This window comes from Agelaius tricolor, unplaced genomic scaffold (genome assembly GCF_023055355.1).
Source record: "Agelaius tricolor isolate 1412-34295 unplaced genomic scaffold, bAgeTri1.0.p SCAF_2, whole genome shotgun sequence".
Classification (NCBI taxonomy): domain Eukaryota; kingdom Metazoa; phylum Chordata; class Aves; order Passeriformes; family Icteridae; genus Agelaius; species Agelaius tricolor.
In genome coordinates this window covers 88,524,047-88,546,119 of record NW_027269262.1, presented here as the reverse complement: position 1 = coordinate 88,546,119, position 22,073 = coordinate 88,524,047, and the positions used below count along the sequence as shown (strand labels likewise).

The following is a 22,073-nucleotide window of genomic DNA, read 5'->3' as shown; positions in this document are numbered from 1 at the left end:
TATGAGTCCTGAGGGTGAAGAGCAGGGGCTGAAGCACCTCTGCTATGGATAAAGGCTGATATAATTGGGGCTCTTCAGCCTGGATATGAGAAGGCTCTCAAGGGGCATTAAAACACCTACCAGTAATTAAAGGAGGCCTACAAGAGAGCTGGAGAGGGAATTTTTCCATGGGTAGATGGAGATAGGACAAGTAGCAATGTCTTTAAATTACAGGAGAGTAGGTTAAATTAGATATTATGAAGAAATTCTTCCCTGTGAGGGTGGTAAGGCACTGGAACAAGTTGCCCAGAGAAGTTGGGGATGCCCCATCTCTGGAACCTCTGCCATCTTCAGAATATTTATTATTTATGGCAATACTTCTGCTCATCTCCATTCTTTTCAATGTTGTGGTGGGTTGACTTTGGCTGAACACCAGGTGCCCACTCTATCACCCTTCTCAGCAGAGGGAAAATAAGATGGAAAAAAACTTAGAGGTTGAGATAAGGCAATTTACTAAAGCAAAAGCAAAAGTTTACATGCACTGAAGCAAAGAGGAAAAATATAATTGTATTCTCTACTTCCCACCAGCAAGTGATGTTCAGGCACTTCCCAGGAAGCCAGACTTCTGCATGGGTGGCAGTTTTTTCAGACAGCAAATATTGTAAATAACAAAAGCACCCTGTTTGTCCTCCTTTTCTTAGCTTTTATATCAGAACTGATTTTGTGTGGTATGGAATATTCCTGTGGTTAATTTGGGTCAACTGGCCTGCTTGTGTCCCTTCCTGGGATCTTGCCCACTCCTAGCCCCTTGATGGGGGGGATCCTAGGGAGACAGTGCTGATGCTGTGCCAGCTCTGCTCTCTTCTGTGTTACCAACGCCTTTCCAGCTATCAGTGCCCAGCAGAGCACCGTGAGGGCTGCCAGGGGAAAATGTACTCAATCTCAAACAGACCCAATAAAAATGCTTTTCTTCCTTCTGACTCCAGAGTTCCTGGATTAGTCAGATTCTCTTTTTTTATAACTCTTCTGCAAACATGTGACTAAAGGGGAAGTCAACACCCTGCAGGCACAGATGAGATTGGGCAGTCAGAGTGGCCAAAAAGCCGAGTGCTTGGCTGCTCCCCTCCCAGCCAGGCTGTCTTTAAGTCAGCTTGGATGAACCAGAACTTCATACCTGTGTTTGCCCCTGGTGAGCATTTTTTGTTTCATTTTTTAAAGAATAGTGGGTGGGCTTTTGGCAACAAAATGAGGATCCTAGCCCTAAGTTCTTGCTTTCCTCATAAAGAACTTTTCATTCAATCTTTATCAATATGTAAAAGCTCCTAACCAAACATCACCAGTCAGAAGGGGAATACTCAAACCTGCTAAGTTTTTCTATAGCAACCTCAGTTTTTGAAAATGTGCACATTACTGTAGAAGCTTTTTCATACTTCTGGTTGGTCCTACATGGTTCAGTGTTGTGCTGTGTAGATGTACCCAAGTCATGTCTGAAAACACCACATCAAATACAGAAAGCAGGCTGATCATATTGATGGAATCTTCCAGCCAGGCAATCAGTCCTCCTGAAAAGCAGGATAAAGAAGCCAGGGAAGCCTGGCTGCCTCATTCAGGACTGTTGCAGTTTCTTTGTGTGCTCCTGCACTGCTCTGCGTAAATACCCCTTGACTTACAAGCTTCATTTATTTGCTGAAATTAATGCAACAGCATGCAGTTACTATGGTGATGTGGGCTCCCTGACTATCTTAGGCTAAATCCATACCCATGTGTGAGTTCTTGCAGTGCCTGAAGTTTGCTGGCACTGGAGCACAGCAAGACTGGAAGCCAACGTGTAGGAAAGGCTGGGTGATCAGGGAATGTGGATGTCACTGACACAGGGACATTGACTCTGCAGTAGCTATGGACTTTGATTGGGTGTCTCCATGTTCCTGCATGCTCCATGCATGGAGGGGGACAAGCACAGATGACCTTTAATCTTTATGAAGAAAGCAGTGACACAGTTTGTGTCTCCCAGCCTTATTGCTCATGTACTCTGCATGATGTTTTCCTTTTGCTGGGCTCCTGCCTTTAGAGACAGGAGATAAGGACAGTTCTGCCTTATTCTCTTGACTGTAAAAGGCAAGACTTGAAAAGCAGGTGGAATCCATGCACTGACAAGGTTCTCAAAGTCTCTGAAATACCTTGAATGTTGTGACATCCTCTGTTTCCAGGGCTTCAGGGCATTTCACAGATGCACAGATCTTTCACTGGTCCTCTCCATAAAGGGCTCAATTTGTAATTACCAGAAGCAAGCAGGGAACTTCCAAGAGGTTTAACAATTTCTCTGTGGCTGGGAAAAGGGTGCACTTAATCAAAGCTGTGGTTTGCTGTGAATTACCCACTCAGCTGTTGATGGTGACTGGCTTTACCCTGCAGCTTGTTCATGTTCCCTGGAGCCTCGGATACCTCTATGCTGCCATGAGGATTTTGTCTTGTTCAACCTTTTCTTCAGGAATAAATCTGTGTCCAGTGGTGTCTCAGTCAGCAGGTTTGTCTGCCTGGTGCAGCTCCCCAGGCACACAAAGATGTGCTGTAGCATATTCTGGAAAAGAACAAAGTTGCTCAGATGTGCTATAACAAAGATGGTTTCCCTGCTAGGGTGGCACAGAAATGTTTGCTCTGTTGAGAGATTAAAGAACAGCTGCAGAGTTTTCTGCTGATAGGAATGTGTCACTTCACAGCTGGCTGTTTGCAGAAGCACCCTGTTATCACCCAAGCACCCTGCCTGCAGCTGTGTGGTGCCCAGGGAAGGAAAGAGAAGTGGGCTCATTGCACAATTTTCCTGGCAGATGACTTACCTGCTGCTTGCAGCACTAATCAGTGTCAGAACAACGGGGACTACCAGGCTGGAAACATATTTATGGGTAGATTTTACACTGTCTGTAGATGAAGAAATTTTGGTAAAATTAGGGGGAAAAAAGAAAAGGCGGGGGGGGGGGGGGGGGAAGGAAGACTCAGGGATAAAGGGAATTTATTTGACTAAGAAATTGGGAATCTTAAAGCTCCCATTTTCTTAAGTAACTTTAAAAACCACAACTGAAATCCATGGATGTATTTGAGCTCTTTATCTATGGAGGGTTATATCTTTGATGTTCTCTCTGTTGCCACTGAGTCTGAAGCTCTTCAGGTGGTCTCCAACACCTGATGCAGAGAGAGGAGGGGGCTGTGAGCTGCAGAGATAGTTCTTCATGGAGACTTGTGAGGCTGAAAAAATGCTCATCCATGGGTATTATGAAGAAGGAGAATGAGTGTCTCAAGCTGTTTTGATGCCTTGAGAGGCTACCTAGAAGAAAAGCTAGACAGTGTTAAAGGAATAAAAGACAGTGTTAAAGGAATAAAGTAGGTATTTATTAAAAAGGCCTTCAAAGGATACAAGTTGGGCAGTACAAGAGCCCAGCCAAGGCTACACCCAAGATGGACCCCACGTCATGAGTTTCACACTTTTATAAGTTTTGGCCCATTTACATATTGGGTTAGTTGTCCAATTACAGCTTCAGGTTATGAGGTACATCCTCCCAGATTTCTCTCCTCAATTTGCTGTTGTTTATACTTTTTGGACCTGAATCTGAAATGGTGTCCTTGGTTCTTGGGCTGGAAAAGGATTGTTTTGTCTGACAAAACTGTGAAGAGAACTTGCTAAGACTTTTTATGAAGTTCAGAGTTCCATACTAATGCAGTACAGAATCTGGAAAATATGAAAGCTCAAACTTAAGGCATCACTTTCAAAGGTCTTTCCTTGAGATGGCAGAACCATGAGAAAGTGGAAAGGCTGCAAAAAGAGAGGTTTCAACATATCAAGTTCTCTAGCAACATCAAGGCAACAACTTTAGAATAAATTTGCAGATTGTTTTAACCAGTCTACAGCAGCACAGCTATCATGCAACAACCAGCCCACTGGGACAGGCACTGATGCATCTGAGCTTTCAGCTCTGTCACACCTCTGCATTTTGAAGAGAACTGTCTCCCATGAAACGTCCCTTTGCAGAAGACAGAACAGACCCAGCTGGTTAACATGCCATACTCCTTCACACAGACTTTCCTCTTAGCCTTCCTTGTTTTGCTTTTCTTGCAAGGAAAGAATTATTTTAATGCCATTTAAGCGGAAGGAATCTGGTTGCTGTTACTGTGCACTGTAATTCTGCTGCCTTTCTGGCATAGCACAACCCTTCCCTCTCCATGGCAGCCAAAGGAAAAGGAGAGGGGATGAGATCTGGGCTACACTGAGGTGATTATTTTAAAAAGCTCATTGAACAGACCATTTGGCAGTACAGATGTCAGCTGCCATTAAAATGGGAAAGGAATTTGCTCTTTTCTCTAGCACACAGCAGTGGGTTTTGCCTCTTTGAAATGTAATCCAGGTAACTGCCCCACTCAGGACGTACTTCCAACCCTGCAGTTTGGGAGTTGCAGCTCTGTTTGACTCCTTGGGTAAACAAAGAGAGTAAACTGTTCCCCAAAATAAATAAGAAGCGGAAGACTTGACTTCAAAGATAAAAAACTTCCTGTGAAATCACTCAATGCCTCTTCCCTTATCTCTGTATGTCCACATTGTCTCTGTGTGATGTGCACAATCACCAGTCCACACCACCAACCCACTGAGTTGGGTAGGTGTGGTTTTTGTGCTCACTGGCCCGTTCAACTCACCCCACTTCATAGCTATGACAGTTGGAAACTAAATGGAAATGCTGTTTTTTTAAGGTGTAGGAACTAGACTACAGCTATCAAGAAAAGCAATTAAAACCCAGATGCAGGCAGTTGTAAGGCTTTTCAAGGGTGTGATGCTGGAGAAGCTAAGGTCAGAGTCAGTGCAGGCTTAGATGCTGGCAGGCATTATGTAGGCCATAGGAGAGGTGCTTCATCCCTCTAACCATTTTGGTGGCCTCCTTTGGACTTGCTCCAACAGATCAATGTTCTTCCTCTGCTGGGGGCCCCAGAGCTGGAGGCAGTGCTTATGAGTGTGAATATAGGATCCTTAAGTTATTCTTAGGGTAATATAACTTCGTTTGTACAGAATTTTAAAAATTTCTCTTATATCAGAGAATCACAGAACGAGGTTGGAAAAGATGTCTAAGATCAAGGTCAAGAGCGTAAACAGTGGCTGTAAGGCCAGCAGGAGCCTCTGTGGTCATCTCTGCTGAACTCCTGCAGGAGGTACAGCAGCATTTCCCACGTTGAGCCCACGGCTCCTGCCTGAGCATGAGTCCTTTAGAAGGGCACAGAGCCAGCCTGAACTCTCAGTCTGGGGTAAGGTATCAAGGGATGGATAACACCCCACTGCCCTCAAGGAGGAGATGTTAGAGGTGGAGCTTGGATTTGGCCTGGAAAATCTCTCATCCCACTGCTCTCATGTCCCAGCTTGGACTAACATCCTCTAGGCCCAAAAATTGGCCTGGTTGCTGCCTCAGAGGGCAGATACTGGGCCTTGAGCTTGTTCAGAAGTTAAGCTCTTCGTTGATGTCTCTTGGCTTCACACACATCACAAAGCCCAGCTCCAAGCAGCCAATCCTCCTGGAGGAGCCTGTTCCAGAGGTGGTCTCCATCCCTCAGCACTGTTCCAGAGATGGTCTCCATCCCTCAGCACTGCAGAGGGGCAGCAGCTCATGGCCCCCTCTCACAGCTGCAAGGGGCTGAGTGTTTGTGAGGGTTACTGTCAACATCAAAGGTGGGACAAAACCTCCTTGGTGCTCACTTTGACCTTCTGGTGAAGCTTTGTTCTCCTTTTTCTGATAAGTCTCTAAGTCTCACCAGGGTGAGACAGAGTTAAAACCAGCATTCAAAGATGCTAAAGCACTGAGTGAAATATGAATCAGGACTCACCCTCTGTCCCAAAGGCAGGTTGAGCTGGCAGCACACCTCCCCTCTTTGTGCTGTTTATTCATTGGCCTTGTTGTGATGAACTTTCACCTTACAAATGTATTTAGACTCACTTTTCAGACACTGTCTCTCATTGGATACAGGGAACCTGTACAGATGGAGCTGTACATGGAAGTATAAGGCAACTTGTAATTCCAAAATACCCCACACCTGCATAAGGAATCATACAAAAAGGTTGGTTAAAGGTGAATTCAAGAGCTCCAAGGCAAAATCTGTTTGGGCTGCAGATGTGTGAGGCACTTAGAACCTTTGTGCTTTGTCTGGTTTCTGCTTCTTGACTTCTAACTGAGCATCTGAAGCCTCTCCCTAGATCTTCAATATGCTGTATCTGCAGGCACAGAACCCTGCCTGCTCCATGGGAACTCCCTGCAGGGCTACCAATCAGCCCACATGGCTCCCAAATGCACTCGAGAGATCCTCATTGATTCTGACATTAATGCAAATTTCAAACCAGGTGAATCATTCCCAAATCTCCAAATCAATGTTAAAATAGCATTCAATATTATAATAAATTTTGGAATGTTTCGGATGGTTTCTGAACCTTCAGGGCGCATTCAGTACATGTTCCTAGCAAAATTAGAAATAGTGTATATATAAATTAAAATACAATTAAAATACATTTACATTATATTAAAGTATTAGTATATAAACATTTAAGTACATAAATGTTAATATAATTCATCAAACCTAGAAATATTACTTTTCTAAATTGTAAGATATTCCCTTGCCAATTTTTTTTCCTGTGATAATGTTAATTTAGCAGCTCATATGGTGCTGCTGTGTTTTGGATTTGTTCTGAAAGCCAATGTTTTCATTGCTGCTGAGCAGAGCTGACACAGAGTCCAGGGCTTTTCTGCTCCCCACCCCACCAGTGAGGAGGCTGGGGGGGAGCAAGGAGTTGGGAAGGGACACAGCAGGGACAGTTGACCCCCAACTGACCCAAGGGATATTCCAGACCATTTGGGGTCACACTCAGTGTATAAATCTGGGGAAGAAGGAGGAAAAAGGTAATTCAGGCAGGTGTTTTTCTTCCCAGGTAGGCAGATGGATCCCAGATTTCCCAGGGATGGCTGAACACCTGCCTGCCTCAAGTGGGGAATGAATTCCTTTGCTTGGGCATGCAGTTTTTGCTTTACCTGTTAAACTGTTTTTAACTCAACCCACGAATCTTCTCACTTTTACCCTTCCCCTTCTCTCCCCTATCCCACATAGGGGGATGAGCTGACTATCAGGGTTAAACCACAACACCCTCAAAAAAGCTATTTCCAGAAATGGGGGATTTCAGTGAAACAGCAACACTTCTGTGCACTGTGTTTGCTCAAATAGTGACAGTGTTTTTTCTCCCCTTCAGATTTTGTTAGGGATGAAGCCTTAGCACAGATCAGTTTTAGAATTGCCACACAAATATTGCTTGTTACATCCATAATTTGAATGCTGGGTATTCAGAAATGACAATTCATCTTTCTAAAACTGAGCACTAAAAAGTAAAAGCTATTTCCAAAAGTCCATGAATAACTTGCTTATGCAATAACATCCCCAAATCCAGTGTCAGAGTTAAACTTTGAATTCCACAGAGTTTAACTTGCAGAAACAGACTCAGCCTCTGCATATGCTACCTTGGGAGATGAAGATCCATCTGAAAAAGTCTATAAATTTGAAAAATACCTCTCATAAAAACTAATGTGATTTATGTAAGCACATTAAGGGGAAAATACCCTGAACAGTTGGTTTAAGTGCTTAGACTTCTTTAACTTAATATTTGCATATGGTTATATTGTAATTTTAGAATTTTTTTTTCTTGTTGCTTCATACACTTCTTTGTTAAATTTGAGAAACAAATCAAGGTACTGGCACAAAGAAATTAAGCAGCAAAGATGCCTCCAAAGAGTGCTTGATTGTTCCCACATGAAGTAATGATTCTTCCTACAAATTCCCCTAATCCTCAAGGAAACATTATTCCAATTGTCACAGGGTTGTTTGTATGATTGTCTGTGAACAGACAATCACCAACATTTTCTGATATAAAAAGCAGTAAAATAAGTGAAGAAATGAACAAACTACATTTATTTTTTTTAAAGCAGGATTACATTAGCTAAGTAAAGATTAGTTTCAAAATGCCAGACATGGTTTGAATTCTTAGTGAATTGTTTCATGTTTTTAACACTTTCACATTTATCCCACAAGATTTTCACTTTTGCCTAGACTTTACTACCCCTGCAATGATCCACCACTAAAAATACTCCGTTTATCTGGAGCTCTCAAACTGGCTTCTGTGCTGTTTTTTAACTACAGCTTCCAAAGATCTTGAAAATGATTATTTAAACCAGCACAACACATTGTGTCAACCTTCTCAAACCAATGCAAGCCCACATTATATTGATTTAACTGAAGTTGATTCCTACCAACTAAAACTAAATGGATACAAATCACTTTTAGAGCAATGTGGAGCTGCAGGGGCGTGGTGTGATCTCACCTGCTCATCTCAGCTCACTGACTGCAATAGTGTACAGCAAAATTCAAAAGAAAAATCTTTTCTGGGGGGAATTTCTTCTCTGCTGCAATTCATTCTTCCTGTCCCAAAAGAAGTGATAAGAACAAGTGATAAGACAAAGTAATAAATGACATCATGAATTTGCTTTCATTATCTGTATCAGACCAGTTTATGGGTAAAGAGGAGGTTGATGTTCAGATGACAGAGCAAGTGTCAGCTGAAACTTGGCTCTAGGATGGCCTGAACGTCTGTGGGGACACAGAGCTAAGTAAAAATGGCAACACTTGTCCAAAAGTTCCTTTTAGACAAAGTTCATTTGTTCATTTTCCTGGAAGTATCTGCAATCAGAGCTAGTAAGTGACTGGGGGGAAGAACACAGGGATGGAGAGAGAATGGGCAAAACAGAGGCATGAGAAAGACAGATGGGGATAGGACTCACCTGAGCTGCTCCTGCAGCTTGTGGTGGAAGACTTCCATAAGGAACAGCAGGATTCTCTTGGGAAAACTCCTTACTTCTCCCAGCCAGAAAGACTGGAAGATCCTCAGCCCATGCAAGTGGGCAATATATAAACATATCAATCATATTTATCATGTGAGAACATTCCAACCAGCCTTTCTTAACACAGAGATAAGATGCTGGGCAGGAGAAAGGATTTTCATTACACTTCTTTCCTTCAGACCTAATGAGCCACAATGGATTGATGGTCAACACCCCAACACTTAACACACTTTGTACAAATTAAGGGGAACCTGCTGAGATACACAAATGTTTTGACATTTGTTGCAGAGAGTATGTAATTCTTAGCATGCCTTATTAAAGTGACAGAGAAAAAAAAGCTATCAAGAATGGATTAATTGCTTTCTGCTTTATAACTTGACAGATGTAAGAATTTATTTAACAGTAAAACACCTGGCAGCTGTCTGGCAGGGCTAGAGGCTGTGCCTGGTACAAGTATATACAGCTGAATGGCTAATGTTGGAAACCAAACTGGATGGAAGGAGCTGAAACCTGTGATGCAGCAATGCTTTTTAGTATCAGAAAAAGGGGAAATAGTTGTGGAACAAAAATATCAAGATCAATAGTTACATAATCTGCTCTTTTTCCAGGGGACCATAATTATTAAGGCATTTTCTTATCTGAGCCACATGCAACTCATTAAAAAGGTACAATCAATAGCAAGCACAGACTGTGGACAGCTTAAGTATTGAAATCCAGCTCTATCTCCCTAACCAGCTTTTCAGTGAGCTGCCCCTGTGTGCACCCCCAGCACTTGAGAGTGAGTCCTCTCATACATAGGCAATAACACCATGCATCTGCTGGAGATCTGCAAAGCCTCATCAGTGTGATGTGCAGAGGAGGATGCCAAGGAAATGATTCAAACCTGGGAAAATGCCTCAGTCCAAAAGTCAGACTCATCTTGCCTAAATACAGAAGTCTATAATGCAGGCTGTGATAGGAGAGGTAGCCAGCACAGGGTTCCTTGACTGTTGCTAGAGAGAAACGGGAATGCTGTGAGGGACATTTATCCAGTCTGGTTTAAAGATTCGCTCTGGGATGAGATGAGCTTCACTGTGAAAGGGCTCATTGCTCCAAGCTGACTCCAGGGGGATGGTGACTAGTGCTGTACAGCTGTCTGTTGGGTAGAAGTGCACATCTGGCCAGATATATCCATGTGAGAGACCTGAAAAGTTCCATCTCCTTAATTCATCAGAAGCAGATCACAGTGCTAACATATCAAGGAGACCTTCATGTAAAGACAGTTTTGTTTCCAATGGGCATTGTTAACAGCAGACAAGGAAATTAACAGGTTTAGGCTGAGGCAAGATACATGCAAGGAAAATACAAAATGAAGGGCTTTGTACAATGAATGAAAGAAGCCACTGCTCAGCAGCAGAAGAGGTGGCTTCTTGATCTCTGGGAGCCTCCAATGTCTTTATGAAACCTCAGAGCTCCAGTTCCATTTAATGTGGGTTAAATGAATAAACCTATTAACCTGAATAAAACTGTGGTGCTCCATAAATCAGACCAGATCAGATTACTTCAAAATGTCTGGCTAGTCCCTGTCTTAAATTTGTTTTAAAACCTGCATACTTTTCTATATCTAACAGTCTTACCCTCTGTTCTGCAGGGGGAATAAATAAACACATAGAAATACAGTCGGTTCTTTCATCTTTAGAAGAGAGATAATCCTTTTCAAAAATAACTGCATTCTACACAGTCAGGGCAGTGAGCACAAGAATTTCATCTGCAAAGGCAGGAACAATTTTGCAAGCCAAACAGAGTAAGTCACCTGAGCTGCTGCCCCCAGAATCAATGGTTCTTCAGACTTGTACTTACTCCAAGTGACAAATGTAAGTTAGAGGGGTTGCTCAGCCCCCTCCAGGTGGTACTGGTGTCCATAACCACCTGGTTTCAGAGATAACGAGAAATATTTGCCCTGAGCTCTGCATTGCTGGCTCAGTTTAGATCTCAGAGAATTCAGTAGAACATGTTCTGTTGCCTCACGTGAACTGCTGCAGGCTCCTCTGACTCCTTTGTGCAGCAGAGTTAGAGCATCACAGGGGCAGCTGGGAGGTGATGCATGCACTGTGCTATGTCCTCATGTCTTTACATGTGTTGTTTCTTGCTTGGCACATTTTCCTTGCTGTAAAACAAGAAATAATTTTGTGAAAACATGAAGCTACTGTTCTTTATACAAGGAAGTGTGGGTCTAATGTATTAAGGCAGGAAACCATACAATATATTTGTCAGGAATACATCAAGCCCCATATGCAAACTTCAGAGAATTTGTTCATCCTTGCATTTTTTTGACTTTTGATATGATGGTTACCAACATTGTTTTAATTTACAGCCTGAATACCTTCACCTGCACATGATCCTCTTTTCTCCTTCATCTGCTATACATCCTCTCTTCCCTGACATTTACTTCCCTATCAATCAACAGCAACAGGATCCCACCTCAGCTTTCCTTTTACAAGGTTGAACAAATCTCAATTCACCCATTTCAGGGCTGCATCCTGCCAGCAGCTTAAAGTCATCACAATCTTTCCCCTCCTACACTAGAAGCAAGTAAAGAGCTCTTACCCCAAGGCAGATTGCTTTATAAATTTCTAAGGGTGAGGTTCACTCAGTTACCTTGCCCTAAAGGACATCTTGACAGCTCCCTCAAATGTGCTGACTGTTTTCCAGCAGTTTATCTCTCAGCCAGGTAAAACTCCTTCTACACAAATCTTGGAGAGAGTTTCCAATATGAATGTTTCCATGGTTCTGTTCTGTGATTTATTTGGATACCTTCTCTTCCTGAGTGGTGGGCTTGCCTATTCTCTTGGGTGACACTGCAGCCTGCCTCATGGAGGTGTGCTGTGCAGCACTTTGAGCTACACTGGCCATGAACCTTGCTCCAGGGGCTGTTTCTGCACCCTGGCTGCAGGCACAGTCTTGAGCATCAGCTGGGTGAAGGTGAGCACCCCAACATCAGGAAAAAACCAGTACATCCAATGGGATCCTGGGAGATTGGGAAATGCTCCCATGTATCCATAGGAAGCTATTTTGAATCTGCTTTCACTAAAAGCACCCAAGGCTCTGTCTGCACCTTCATAGAACCATAGTTTGGTTTGGGCTGGAAGGGACCATAAAGATCATCTAATTCCAACCCACCTGACATGAGCAGGGAGACCTCTCACTACTTTAGGTTGCTCAGATTCCCATCCAGCCTGGACTTGAACATTTCCAGGGATGGCGCATCCACAACTTCTCTGGACAACACATTCCAGTGCCTCACCACCCTCACAGGAAACAATTCCTTTATAATACACAATCTAGATCTACTTTGTCTCATTTCAAAGCCATTTTCCTTTGTCCTATCACTACATGACTTTAGAAAAAGTCCCTCTCCAGCTCTCTTGTAGCTCCTTGATGTCTCCAAAGTTGCTGGAAGTTCTTCTCACTGACTTTTCTTATTCGGGCTGAACAACCCCAACTCTCTCAGCCTGTATTCATAGGAGTGGTGCTCCAATTCTCTGATCATCTTCAAGGCCTCATTTGGAATTCCAGTAGGTCCACATCCTTTTCATGTTGGGGACCCAGAGCTGGATGCAGTGCCCAGCTGGGACCTCACCAGAGCAGAGCAGAGCAGAGGGGCAGAATCCCCTCCCTCACCTGCTGCCCATGGGGCTTTGGGTGCAGCCCAGGACATGTTTGGTTCCTGGGCTGCATCCAGAGCACATTCCTGGGTCATGTTCAGCTTCCCATCCATGAGTACCCCAAGTCCTTCTCCTCAGGGCTTTCAATTTGTTCATCCTGCAGTCTGTGTTTGTGCTTGGGACAGACCATGCTTAGCACACACGGACTCTGCACCACCAGTCTGGCTCTACCCTTTGCCCCCAGGAAAACAGCCAATTATCTGGGTATCTTCTTTCTGTTTTAAGTCCAGGTAAACACAATATATTATATTAATCTTTTCCTGAGAATCTGGTTTATTGTTTCTCTGATAAATACAGATTTGCATTTTATCTAACTTTGTATTTATTTCCGCATGGTAATTTTCTTTTTCCTTCTAGATTTACTCTAAGAAATCACACTGTATTCAGCTTAGATTAATTGCTCTCTGGTTTTCTAAATCTTTTTTTAATTCCTATTTCTTAGAGGTAGGCTATACTCTGAATGCAGCACCTGTCTGGTTTACACCAAGACCAGTTTCAAGTCTTTGAAATCTTTTGTCCAGATCTTGTATCTAAACATTAAATTCCTTGGTTTACACAACTTCACTCTTCTGACATCAGGGAAGTGTACTCAAAGTGACCTGTGATGACAAGATTTTCTCTAAACATCGATTTGTTAATATCAGATCTAAAACAGCATTGCAGCTGACTTGGTGCTGCTTTAGTGACGCATTCTACGAGCTTTTGCACACAGAAATAATGTGACATAGGTATTTTCTAGGCAACATCTGGGAAATTAATTTCTAAACATTTTTAGGGTTTTTTTTTTCTTTAGCAGCATTTCAGCTGGTCTGTCCTGCACTGAGCTCCAAGCTGTGGGTTAACAGCAGAATTTCAGAATTATCCTTGCACAAGCACTCACCATCCCTCCTTGGAGGGATTCTGCTTATACCATTTATCCCTTCCCAGCCTATCTCAGTAGCTGGAATGGACTGAAAAGTTATTTTAACCTATATATCTGGCAAGAAAGCAAAAACACACAAACTTTTCTATCTTACCTGTGTTACTATATTGTTTTACTACCATTCAAAATAAATGCCTATCCATACTAAATTAAGCTTTGTGAGTAACATCTGCCAGGTGTGCCTTAGTGTTTTATTCACAATTTTCCCTGGAGATGAAGTCCACCTGCAATTGCCATTTTGTGTTATTTGTGTTTAAGTGAATACAGAATGTACAGCCCCTGGTATGTGTGTGATGTCCTTTGAGGAAAAGAATTTGAGAACTGCATGGTGGCACAGCTCGTGTGCTTCTGTGACATTCAGGAGAGATGAAACTGTTAGCTGGTGCTGATCAGACAAGCACATAAGCCTGACTTTTAAAAGGTTCATCTGTGTTGCTATATTTATTTTGTTGGAGCCACAGAAAACTGCGTTCTTGTCAAAATGTGTCTTTAACAGGCTTTGCTTGCCATTCTTCTTGTGGGCTGGAAACTCAAACAGAAGCCTAATAAACACTTCAACCTAATCAACAACATTTATTTTCTGGGTCTAATTTCACCTTCTGGTTTATTCTTGACTGTCCTGGGGACAAGTGAAATGAAATAAAATTACATTATGCTAATAACTTCCCAATCACTTAATGCACATATTTTCAAGTCTGTGCTTGGGAATAGATGGTACTCAAGGCATTGTGAGATCCAGATGGCCAAAGGTAAATTAGGTTTATCTTACTTCTGTGATGTTCTGTAGGTGACATCTAAACTGCAAAGAAGGGTCATTTATATTGGAGAGATTGAATGTGCTACAAGTTCAATCTGTGAAACACACAAAGTACACATGGCTGCCTCTCTTTGCCATGGAGTTACTTACCTTTATCCTCATTTTAGGTTCTGCCTCTCTTTGCCATAGAGTTGCTTACCTTTACCCTCATTTTAGGTGCTTATGCCATTTCTTCCTTCTGCAGTAAAATATTTATAGCAAATTGTTTTTATATTGTTTTAATCTTTCTTTATCCTGACAGAAGTAGAATCACAGAATCATGAAGGTTGGAAAAAACCTCTGGGATCGTCAAGTCCAACCTTTGACCCTGCCCACTAAGCCATAGCATGAAGTGCCATATTAACTTGTTTCTTGAACACTTTCAATGATGGTGATTCCACCCCTACCTGAGTCATGTTTTTTTTTCTATTTTCATATCCCATCAGTGCCTTTTAAAATTTTTTATAAGTGTTTATTATTCCTCTCAGGCTTTATACTGTCCTTATAGCAAAACTTGCATTTATCCAAGAGTACAAAAGCGAAGAAGTATTTCAAAGCACAGAGAGGTTTTTATGTGAATTTTTGGAAGCTCCAGATTTGCTGAATATTTCTAAAAAAACAGGTTTTGGAGCTTTTGGTGTTTACTGTGTGTTTTTATGTGCTGCAATACTGAAAGGTTTCTCTGACTTTCACAGACATTTATTGAGAGCAGATTGTACCAAATCACAACCTTTACCTATAGCCAATGCTCCTGTACAGCACTAATGAGTCCTGGCAAGTAAAAACACATCTCTGTGCAATAGTTTAAGCCTCACAATAAATCTTCCTTTGATGTCACAGCTGTCTCTGATGTGGGCCTGCACCCTGGTCCTGCAAAGCAGAGGCTGACACCACTGACTGTGTGTCAGTACCACAGAGCCCCTGCAACTCCTCACCATTTGAATACCAAGAGCAAGCAGGGAGGGATGCTGTTTATTGTTTCTTTTCTCTTTGCTCTTAATGCACCTTGGTGCCAGAGCCTGCCCACGTGAAGTGCGGAGGCTGAGGATGTGATCTAAAAGCCTGCTTTAAGCCTGCACTCTTACCACTTGCTCTTAGGTGACTCTGGAACAGGGAAGGCTGTTACAGTCCTGTGACATCTGTCAGAAGTGTGGGGCATAGTTTGCAAAAAAACAAAGCCAGCAAGAAGACCAAGACAAACATGATAAAGCTGTGTGTCACTCATGGCAAAGTGTACAGCCACCAAATAGCCTTATCAAGTTTATTAGCACAGTGTATTAAGTGCTATTGTTGCAAGTTATACAAAAAAAGGGCAGTGACTCTTACATATTTACATACAGAACAGGATGTACCTCTTCAGTGGAGGTAAGGTAGGTATACATATTTCACCTGTAATATGTACATAGACCAGCTGTCCCTTCTGCCTGTCAGAACAAATAAATTGTGCACAGTCCATCCATGGTCAATCTTCTTAGATTCATATCTGTAAAGTTTGGAAGTATTTATTCTCTTTCACATCTAGTCATACTGATCAACAGGTGTGTTCTGTGTGGTGTAAAAGAAATACAAATCATTATCCAATATAATTAAATAGATTACCGCTTTTAACGGGAACCACCTGTGTGGAGCTTGGCCCTGATCTGGGGCATAACCAGCAAGGTCAATAATCCCTCCTGCCCTGTTCACTGAGACAGGAACTATCCAATGGCATTTTGGCCAGTGCAAAGAACAGTCCCATTCAACAGAATGAGTGGGAGAAGCTGGGGATGGGGCACTACTTGGCCACACTTCTGGATCCTCTCCTCTTTCCTCCCACTGGGAGCACAGTGCTTAGCACATCTTTTAGAGCAAGCCAACCATTTTTGAACGACAATTTATTTACATAGGCGAGGAGAAATAGCTTCTTGGCAACTGTGTACATGCCAAATGCTGATTTTCTATTTTAACTTCTAGACACAATGGCAATTGGCTTGTTTGAAAGATGATGGATTATGAACTGAAGGGAGAGCTAATGAAGGGGGAGCAAACATGAGCCCAAACTTGTGCTTCCCCAGTGCACTGCCTCAATTTACAGCTTGGTGAAACACCTGAAATTGGGTTTGGGCCCAAGAAGCTTTTGAAATAACCAAACCAATTTATTTTTAGCAACAAATATGGAGTAACTTTAAAATAGAAATGAAAAGCTGGACAATCCAGGAAAACAAGGCAGAGTGTGGGAACTAGTCAATAAGGTTGAAACCCAGACTGCAGGGTAGATGCCTCCTCCCTTTCTTGTTGCAAGCAGTCAGGAGGGGACAAGGAATGAAATTCATAAAAAGTTGTTATTCACCAGCAATTAGCTTTGCCTATTAAAACTGTCAAGAATTACTCAGATGGTGTTCCTAGCACAATATTTAACAGGAGGTTGGCAAAAAAATACTCCAGCCATCCTTCAAAAAATAACCCAAAGACAACATGTTTCAAGGCTCCTTCTCCAGCACCATCAAGGTCCATCCCTTTTGGAGTCTTAAAACAAACAAATCACAGCTCCTCTACCTCTACCTTGGGATGAGGCTCCTTAAGATGGGAGAGCCATAGTTCTGCCCACATTTGTTTTAGCAGTGTGTGTAACAGGAAAAAAGTTCTGCGATTGCTTCATTTCTCCTCTGTTCTGATCAGTGCTGGTGATAATGGTTTCCTTGTTATGGCTTGTAGACTCCAGCAAGCTGCTGTGTTGAAGCATAAGAGGGCTCCAATCTAACTCTTAAATAAAAAAGGTTCCAGCACAGCATGTTTGTAAAATATCTACTGACAAGTCAAAAAGTGTTCCACATGGCCTGTAAAACATATGTTAAAAATTATGCATCATAGACCAGGTTTAAATTATTCATTTTTAATTCCTTCAGCCTTGAAGGGCCTTTAAACATTGACTACTGAGAAACAATCCTGCCACTGAGGGAGCAGCTATAAAATAAAAAACTGGCTATTTAAAAATATAGAGAAAAATGCTTTACCTAGGCACAGTTTCTGAATTTTAAAACATGAATAAAGGTCTGGATCCCCACTTGGTAAAAGCTGATACAGCTCCTTTGAAGTCTGCACAACTATCCCCCATCAGCAGTTGAAAGCCCTGGCCCAGACTTTAGAATAGATATAGTTTTCCACATAAGATGACAAGCAAGATTTGCATGATTAGTTCAAACTATTCTATATTCACTGAGCTGTTGAGGAAATACTGTCTGTGAAACAAATCCTGAATTCTTTCCCAAAACCATCTAAATGACACTTGCTAGTGAAATGCTACAGCATGAGGGGATCAGATCCAGCACGCTGGGCTGGACCCTGCTGTAATTCCAATGGCATTATCAGAGAGCACTTGTTACCTCCACACTCTTTGGGGTGCATCAGGGAGGCTGAGAGCATCTAAATGAATTAAGTGAGTGTAACACTGATATAAAAAGGAGAAATAGGCTCCACACTTGCTGTTTCAGGTGGATTTGGTCCTGTTCTCTGCTGTTGGCTCAGCCAGGTGCTGGCAGAGACCTGCAGATCTTCTCCATGCTCGGCACTTCTCCATGCTGCACCCCTGTCACTGTGTCATGCCTCCCTGAGGCATCTCTGGGGCAAACACATTCCTCTTCTGCCTTGCTTTACAGAAAGGAGCCTTTCTGAGCAAACCCAGCCACTGCAGAGCTCTCCTCCATATCTCCTCCTTGCAACTTGTGACCAAGGTTGGTGTGGCTGGAGGGGTGCACCATATCCTCTCTTGTGTGCTCCAGAGAAATGGTGCACAGATGGGACTGAAAACACAGGAAAAAACAAAACAAAACATCTCTCACTCCCTTTCTTCAGTCACAGAATCATAGAATAGTTTGGGTTGGAAAGGATCTTAAAGATCATCTCATTTCAACCCCCCTGCCATGGTCAGGGATACCTTCCACTATTCCAGGGTGCTCAAAGCCCCATCCACCCTGGCCTTGAACAGTGCCAGGGATGGGGCAGCCACAGCTTCTCTGGGCAGCCTGTGCCAGTGTCAACTTGATTAACTGCTAATAATTAGGACATTCTTGGCTGCTGGGTTAAGCTTTCCTTGATCCAACCTAGTGAAGCTTTATAAATTGTATGATGATAAATCAGCTGTTTTACTAGATACATTCTTTTCTTTCTGTTGAACTCATGTACAGACCAGGTGTGGTACAACAGGCAGTGAAATGCAGAGTGCTCAGACTCTTCTTTCTCATCACTTTTTCACTCCCTCCCTCCCTCCCTCCAGAAATGTTTGGCAGAAATCCCCAAACCTGATGCACAGCCCTATTACTGGTGAGCTGTTCCCCAGAGATATTTTTTCATAAACAGTCCCAGTCACTCACCATTATTGTGAAGCAAATGAAGCACCAAATTCAACCAATTTGCCTGAAAGTAGGAGAGCATCAAGGCAAAAAGGTAACAGAGACACTAACAGATGATCAAATTGGAGCTCCTCATCTCACCTCCAGCAGTGTCAAGCAGCTCCTGGGAAAAAGCACTGAACAGCTCTTTAATAGACTGTTTCCACCACACAGTAATTCCTTGTATTGATACATTCCTCGTAAAAGAAGACTAATGCGCTTTTTTTTTTTTTTTTTTTTTTTTTTTTTACTGCTCATTACTGTAGATTAAATCCCTTCCAAACCCTGTTTATGAAGGATATAACACTATGCTGCTCTTCAGGATGCAGAGGCAGGATTTAGTGATGGGGTGAGTCCCTTGAAGGGCTTGTTTGGGCTTATGCTCCCTGAGCAGAGAGCTCAGGCTGTCATAGGTGCTCTCACTGCATGCAAATGCCTGCACAGCACAGTACATGATGTGACACTGGTCTAAATCCACACTCAGGCTTTTACTAACACAACTCTATGGAAACAAGCTCAGTGGTGATTGATGAATTACAGCTCCTACATAGCACGTTACAGTTTCCACTGCAAGTACCTGGTGCTGGATTTAATAACCCAACAACGTGGGCAGTTTCAGTAAGTAGATTAATCACCTGTAAACTCATCTGCTTCACAAAGGGAGTTGTGCACCGGCTGTCCAGTGTTACAGAACATGTTTTTCAGAGCTCAGGAATGCATTCTCCCCTCTGATATGTGCTGTGCATGTTCACTGTGCATATTCGCTTGCCTACAGAAGGGTGGGGGAGAGAAGATCAGAGATCATTTGCTTCTTTGGAGGTGCTATAATCCCCCCACTTCTAGTCATGGCCCCAGTCTTTACACATCTCATGGCTCCAGCCTTTACACATCAACACTAAAAAAGCCAGCATTATGTTGTTAAATAGTTTTAGCAGACACTTTATCACTTTAATGTATCTGCCTGGGGAATTCTTTAATGATGCTGCTTTCTTTTTAATTCTACAGTTTTTTATAGGCACCTTAAAAATGTCTGATGCTGGACAGAAAGAAGAGGGCTGAAGTACCTCTCCTATAAAAACAGGCTAAGGGTGGGCATTGTTCAGCCCAGAGAAGAGAAGTCACAGGGGAGACCTTATAGCGGCTGTGAGAAAACTGGAAATGTTTTTGTTTGTTTGTTTGTTTTCCTGAGGGAATGTAGTGATAGGACAAGGGGGAATGGCTTTAAAATGAAAGAGAGTAGGTTAAATTAGATATTTGGAAGACATTCTTTCCTGTGAGGCTGGTGAGACACAGGACCACACCAGGTGCAGATGACCCATCCGTCAAAGTGTTCAAGTCCAGGCTGGATGGGGCAACCTGGACTAATACAAGGTGTCCTGTCCATAGTAGGGGGGTCCAAAGCAGGTTATCTTTAAGGTCCCTTCCAACCTAAACCATTCTGTGACTCTGTGAATATCCACTATTTTTATTAGCAATGCCACATAGATTTTCTGCCCTGAGAAGCGCCAAATTTCCTCCCACTTTCCCTGCTGCGATCACCTTTGGGTCACGCAGCCCAGTTCCAGACACAGCAGTTTGGCGAACACACACACACACACACACACACATTCCTGGGGGGTGACTCTCTAGGGAGGACCCGACGAGAGCCGGATTTCATCCCGAGGGCGCTGGGGGTGAGTCTGGGTTCGCATCGCAGCTCCTGGGGCACAGCCCCGCTCCGGGGGAGGCGATGGAGGGAAACGGGGGTGAGATGGGGGCAGTGATGGGGGACGGGGGGTGCTTGGGGAGTGAGATGGGGTTGATGAGGGGGGTGAGATGGGGCAGTGATGGGGGGGTGCTTGGGGAGTGAGATGGGGTTGATGAGGGGGTGAGATGGGGCAGTGATGGGGGGGTGCTTGGGGAGTGAGATGGGGTTGATGAGGGGGGATGAGATGGGGGCGATGGGGGCAGTGATGGGGGGGTGCTTGGGAAGTGAGATTGATGGGAGGGTGAGATGGGGGTGCTGGGTTGTAGACGGGGGATGCTGAGGGGAGGTGATGAGGGGGTGGTGGTGGTAGGGGGGGGTTCGCCCCTCCCGGCCCGGCCCCGAGGAGGAGCCGGCGGGGCCCCGCGCCGTCCACGTGGCCGAGGGCGCGCTATATGAGCGGGCAGGAAGGGCCGGGGAGGGAGCGAGGGGAGGGACGGGGCGCCCGGAGCGGCTCGGCCCGGCAGACAGACGGACAGACAGACGGACAGACACACAGCGCGACACACAGACAGCGCGGCGGCAGCAGCGGCAGCGGCAGCCACCACAGCAGCGCCCGCCCGTCCGTCCGTCCCCCCCGGCCATGGGGCTCGGCCGCCCGCCGGCCCCCCTCAGCCCGCCGTGAGTACCGCGGGACCCCGTCCCTCCCGCCCGTCCTTCCTCGCCGCTCACCTGCGAATCCGCGCTGCTGCAGAAGGCGCGGTGGGAGCCTCCCCGCCTCCTGACTCCTCACTCGGCTCTTGAGTTGTTGGGGTTTTTGAAAAAAAAAAAAAATTATTTCTGTGATTTAGAAGCAGGGGCGGCCCCGGCGCTGCTCGCAGCATCCCCCGGCGCTCCGGAGCGGGGAGGCTTCTCCCCATCCATCCAGCCGGGATTTCCCCTCCGGAGGGAGGTAGAGGGGAAGCGGCGGGTACCGGGGTGGGCTCCGGGGGAAGGGGCCGCCTTCGGGCGATGCTCGGGGGGCGACGGCGCCGGGAACCCCCCTCCAGCTGCCCCACGGACCGGTCCTGCCCAGCGCCGCCGCCGGCAGGGAGCTGCGGGAGGGACCAGCCCCGCGCCCCGGCTGTGCTGGGCTTTTTCCTTCTCCCCTGGGTAAGGCTGTGTGCCGAAGGAGTAAAGCCGGTGTTACTCCGTTAGAGGGCAAAAAGCAGACTAGCTGTCTTAGGTATCCGCTCGCACATTCCTCCTTGCAGAATGAATTTCTAGAGGAGCATAAATAACTACTCTTCGAGGTCAGCCGTTTGTTTTTATTGTACTTGGTATATTTATCTCCGTAGCGAACGTCTATCCCAGGTCCTTAGTGTGATTGTGGGTAGTCTTGGCACAAATGAAAACAAGCCAGTAAAAAAAAAAAAAAAAGCCTTGATGTATATTTACTCATTTGAGGCAGACAAGATTTTCCAACTCTTTGTAACGGTTGGGCTTGTATGTATCCAATATACTGAAATAACTCTTTCATGCAATTGTAAATCTGAATTATATATTTGTCTGCTGGGCACATATGTTGAAGGAAAAACCTCCCTAATTATGGATCTTTCAGAGAGATTGGAAGAGTGACAAAGCCCTTGTAATCTTTTGGGTCAATTTTCATAAGCTCCAAAACCTCTCTTTGAAAAGGAAATTAAATTTCAGTGTACAAAAGGGACAGGAGATTCAAGGAT

General features: G+C 44.1%; 1 protein-coding gene and 1 long non-coding RNA gene across 4 annotated transcripts in view; one reads left to right on the top strand and one right to left on the bottom strand.

Moving 5' to 3' along the window:
• Positions 1 to 467: 467 nt before the first annotated feature.
• Positions 468 to 22,055, bottom strand: LOC139587472 (uncharacterized). 3 transcript variants are annotated; one of them, XR_011678403.1, is made up of 3 exons: positions 21,085 to 22,055; positions 17,664 to 18,080; positions 468 to 11,025 (listed from the first exon to the last, which is right to left on the bottom strand). It is a non-coding gene; the product is annotated as an uncharacterized lncRNA (long non-coding RNA). The 3 variants fall into 3 exon arrangements; XR_011678404.1 differs by lacking the exon at positions 17,664 to 18,080 and having other exon boundaries at positions 468 to 2,557; positions 8,363 to 11,025; XR_011678402.1 differs by lacking the exon at positions 17,664 to 18,080.
• The window catches only part of ST3GAL1 (ST3 beta-galactoside alpha-2,3-sialyltransferase 1), a 79,390-nt gene continuing 78,139 nt past the window's right edge, over positions 20,823 to 22,073 (top strand). Inside the window, exon 1 of the mRNA XM_071421842.1 lies at positions 20,823 to 21,033. The gene's annotated coding sequence lies outside the window, so the exon portion shown is untranslated. The remainder of the gene's footprint in view (positions 21,034 to 22,073) is intronic.